We start from the raw sequence: 5,413 nt of genomic DNA on the forward strand, positions 1-5,413 counted from the left end.
ATCTGTGTTTTTATAATTTTTATGAGCCACACCTAAAGACCTTAGTAATTGCGTGAGATAGAGAACATGTTGAAGCAGAAAAGCGCCTAATCCTGTTGTGTTGCAATACTGGCAGAGTAGATCAATTGAAATGATTATTATCTCTATGTATACAGATATTTGCAAAAGATAAATAAACAGATATATATATATATATATATATATATATATATATATATATATATATATATATATATCTCCTTAACCTACTCTAGACCATATATACCTCTGTGATAGATGTTTAATTCATATTCAGATTTTTATGTTACAGTCTATGCCTTTCTTAGAACTTTCCTTTGAGAGCACTAAGGCTCTACAACAGTTTTGCACCATGATTTCCTATGATTTTCCCAAAGAGGTTTTTCTTCAATTATTAGATATCTACACCTCCTCTTACTCAGCAATAGATGTTTACATTACCTGGGCCTTATAATGGAAATGCCAATGCAAATCTGTTAGAATATGTTTAACCTCACATGACCTGAACTGCAAGCCTAATCTACAAATTTTAATATATGTACATATCTAGTAGTATACTGTTGATTCAAAAAGGTGGAATATCAATGGGATTTTGTTGAGATCCTTATCCGGAAAACAGCGTACTTTGTAATCACTTCCAAAGGAGAAGTGGCTTTTCATGGCTAACTGGAAAATTCCTTTAATGAAACAATAGAAAATACAATCAGTTTTTTTGAATTAGTAGTCACTAGTGAGGGTTGAACTAGTCTTTGGGATAACCAGAGGTGTGTTCAGGCTATGAAGCATAAATGCATCCCAATGGTACAGCAGAAGATGGCCCCATTTCCAGATGACTTTCTAGCAACTCTGGGGATTATTTACAAATGTATTTGGCCTTATTTTTAATAATAAATCAGCGTCTGCAGGCAGAGCTGGCTCTAGGTTTTTGTGGGCCCTTGGGCGACAGAGCCTCAGTGGGCCCCTCATTTACACACTATGCACAATAACATGAGACACCACTAACATGTACAAACATACATCATTGACAAAGACACTTACTGACTTACACAGACACACTCAGACACTGACACACAGCAGTTACAGCTCAGTCTTCTCCCTCTTCCTCTCTGTCAGGCTGCTCTCCACACTGTAAGGTTTAGTACCTTTTGGTCATGTGAACAGGTCCTTATCCCTTTTCTCTTTTTGTGCAGGTCCTGCACCGTTTCCTGTGTCTTCTAATGTTCAGCCCCTCACCCTGCACCACAGTGAGCAGGCTAAACATCAGAAAACTGGGCCCCTTTCCCTCTCTGGGCCCCTAGAGATGCTGTTGGCTCCGGCACTTGCCCAGGTAAGCCTTGTGCTGACGTCGGTCCTGATTGCAGGCTAAGGCTATAATCACACAGCGTAAAAAAAAGAAAAGACATATGCTTTTTCTATTTAAAAATACGTCCGTTATTGCCGCGCTTTAATTGACTTGAATGCAATGCATTAAAGTCAATGGGATGACGGACACCCAATGCACAAAATGTATAAAAAAACAGACGTCTGCATGTCTGTTTTTCTTTTTTCACCGTCCTTTCATCATTTTTACTATTGAATTCAATATACTTTTTAATTAAAGAGACATCCAAAGGGCAATTTGTCCACCTAAGGGTTGATTTACACAGCAAGGTTATCTGACAGATTAACTGCCAAAGATTTGAAGCTAAAGCCAGGAATGGATTTGAGAAGAGGATAAATCTCAGCCTTTCCTTTATGACCTGTTCTCTGTGTACAGTCTGTTTCTGGTTTTGGCTTCAAATCTTTGGCAGATTCTAGTTTCATGTAAACCTTTTTAGAGCCAGGATTTAAATTTGTCACAAAAATATTTTGTTTGCTACACTCGCATCTTTAGAAATGCAGGAACAAGAAACAAATAATACAATGCATTGTTTAAATGGTGGATGAATCAGTTTCCACTTACTATATAACAGGTGTGGCCCAAAGTAAGGCAGCATTATGTAATGTTTCACAATGAATCTTAAAAGTCAGCAAAGAAAACAGCAATTGTAGATGATGAAACATTATTTTAGTGGAGCAGACATATAAGTATTTGGTTTTCCCTTGAAGAAAATAATGTATAGAAAAATAGAGAAGCCACACTTACCATCAGATGCTTTATGGATATTTATTTCTTTATTTATTATAAAAAATATATACAAACAGCGTGTGGACAAACATGGGACAGATGCCAGGTAGGTGAAGGTAACAGCCTGTTTCGCACAATTGCACTTCACTTCAAATTGACTTCCTGTATACTGCCTCTGGGTTCAGCAATGTTAAAGGCACTTATGCATTCCATCTTCAATAATATTTTAATTTATACTAGAAAATGTACCCGGCGCTGCCCAGGTATAAAGTGTCAGTGTGTTAATTAGATTTGTTCTAAGGTGCCCAGGAGGCCAAGCTAAAGGTATTGTTTCATCTGAGTTAATCAGTGGAATTAGTGTATACCTGTAGTGCATAGTTGGAGGGGTTCTGTATACCCACAATGTATAGTTTTTAGGGGTCTTGCATATTTGTAGTGCATAGTTGGGGGGGCTGTATACCTATAGTGTATAGTTGGGGGGGTCCTGTATACCTGTAGTGTGTAGTTGGGGGGGGGCTGTATACGTGTAGTGTATAGTTGAGGGAGGTCCTGTATACCTGCAGTGTACAGTTGGTGAAGGTCCTGTATACCTGTACTGTATAGTTCGGGGGTCCTGTATACCTGTAGTATATAGTTGGTGCTGTATACCTGTAATGTATAGTTGGTGGAGGTCTTGTATACCTGTAGTTTATAGTTTGAGGGTCCTGGATACCTGTAGTGTATAATAGGTGGAGGTCTTGTATACCTGTAGTATATAGTTTGGGGTCCTATATACCTGTAGCATATAGTTGGTGGAGTTCCTGTATACCTGTAGTATATAGCTTTGGGGTCCTGTATACCTGTAGTATAGAGTTGGTGTAGGTCCTGTATACCTGTAGTGTATAGTTTTGAGGTCCTGTATACCTGTAGTGTATAGTTTGGGGTCCTATATACCTGTAGTATATAGTTGGTGGAGTTCCTGTATACCTATAGTGTATAGTTTTGGGGTCCTGTATACCTGTAGTGTATAGTTTGGGGTCCTGTATACCTGTAGTATATAGTTGGGGGAGGTCTTGTATACCTGAAGTATATAGCTGGTGGAGGTCCTGTATACCTGTAGTGTATAGTTTTGGGGTCCTGTATACCTGTAGTGTAAAGTTTGGGGTCCTGTATACCTGTAGTATATAGTTTGTGGAGGTCCTGTGTACCTGTAGTGTATAGTTTTGGGGTCCTGTATACCTGTAGTGTCCTGTATACCTGCAGGGTCGTATTTACCCGTATGGCAGTGTTCTCCAGGCACAGTGTGGCGGTATTGGCCAGGTCTGGTATAGTGGTGTTATCCAGTCACAGTATGGCGGTATTGGTCAGGTGTGGTATGGCAGTGTTATCCAGTCACAGTATGGCAGTATTGGTCAGGTCTGGTATAGCATTTTTTTCCAGTTATAGTATGGTGGTATTGGTCAGGTCTGGTATGGAGGTGTTATCCAGTCACGGTATGGTGGTATTGGTCAGGTCTGGTATAGCGGTGTTATCCAGTCACAGTATGGTGGTATTGGTCAGGTCTGATATGACAGTGTTAACCAGTCAGATGGAGCAGGGGGTCCTGCATACAAGTACTGTATAGATGGAGTAGGGGGTCTACCACTTATTTCTGTGGATGTTGTGAGGCAGCTGCCCTAGCAACCATTGCTCCCTGTGAAAATGAAAGCAGTAATCCTATTGGTTGCTAAGGCTCCAACTGCCGTGTCTGCTGCAGCTAATTATATCACCTGTGTTTGCAGGGAGGAGATTTTCTCATTCATCTCTATGGGGCGCCGCTCTTCCCCCTCCCCCTCCCCTCCTGTACATCTGGCGGGAACGGGACCTTCGCTTAACCCTTTAAGGACAGAGCAAATTTCGATTTTTGCGTTTTCGGTTTTTCCTCCTTGTGCATAAAAGGCCATAGCACTTGCATTTTTCCACCTAGAGACCCACATGACCCCTTATTTTTTGCGTCACTAATTGTACTTTGCAATGACAGGCTGAATTTTTGCATAAAGTACACTGCGAAACCAGAAATAAATTCAAAGTGTGGTGAAATTGAAAAAAAAAAACGCATTTTGTTTATTTGGGGGAAATGTGTTTTTACGCCATTCGCCCTGGGGTAAAACTGACTTGTTATACATGTTCCTCAAGTCGTTACGATTAAAACGATATGTAACATGTATAACTTATATTGTATCTGATGGCCTGTAAAAAATTTAAACCATTGTCAACAAATATACGACACTTAAAACCGCTCCATTCCCAGGCTTATAGCGCTTTTATCCTTTGGTCTATGGGGCTGTGTCAGGTGTCATTTTTTGCGCCATGACGTGTTCTTTCTATCGGTACCTTGATTGCGCATATACAACTTTTTGATCGCTTTTTATTACAATTTTTCTGGATTTGATGCGACCAAAAATGCGCAATTTTGCACTTTGGGATTTTTTTGCGCTGACGCCGTTTACCGTGCGAGATCAGGAATGTGATTAATTAATAGTTCGGGCGATTGCGCACGCGGCGATAGCAAACATGTTTATTTATTTATTTATTTACTTTTATTTATAACCTGGGAAAAGGGGGGTGATTCAGACTTTTATTAGGGGAGGGGGCTTTTTACTAATAATGACATTTTTTTTTACTTTTACACTTATACTAGAAGCCCCCCTGGGGGACTTCTAGTATAAGTGCTTTGATCTCTCATTGAGATCTCTGCAGCATAGATATGCTGCAGAGATCCATGAGATAGGCACTCATTTACTTCCGGCTGCTGCAGCCAGAAGTAAACGAGTGCCGAGCCGGGGACGGCACCATCTTGGAGCGGTCCCCCACTAGACACCAGGGATGACGCTGCGTCCGGTAATCGGATGCAGCTGTCATGTTTGACAGCTGCATCTGATTACTGTATTAGCGGGCACGGCGATCGGACCGTGCCCGCTAATACCTACGGTCCCGGGCTACACGCGGCACCCGGGACCGGTGCGGTTCAGAGCGGGGCCTCTGCGCGGCCCCGCTCTGAGCTCCCTTACCGGCATCAGGGCGTAAATTTACGCCCGATGTCGTTAAGGGGTTAAACCTTCCCCGGCACCCAATGTATCTGTGTGCCAAATTTGGGGTCAAACGGTTCAGGTGTTTGGAAGTCTATTTGGGACAGACAGACAGACAGACTTTGATTTTTATTATATAGATAGTGCCAACATTTCTTGCAACACTGCAGAATTGGGGGTACATACAAAGACAAAATGAGACATTACAATGATATACATGAAACCATCAAGTTAAACACGA

This window comes from Dendropsophus ebraccatus, chromosome 3 (assembly GCF_027789765.1).
Source record: "Dendropsophus ebraccatus isolate aDenEbr1 chromosome 3, aDenEbr1.pat, whole genome shotgun sequence".
In the NCBI taxonomy this organism is placed as follows: Eukaryota; Metazoa; Chordata; class Amphibia; order Anura; family Hylidae; genus Dendropsophus; species Dendropsophus ebraccatus.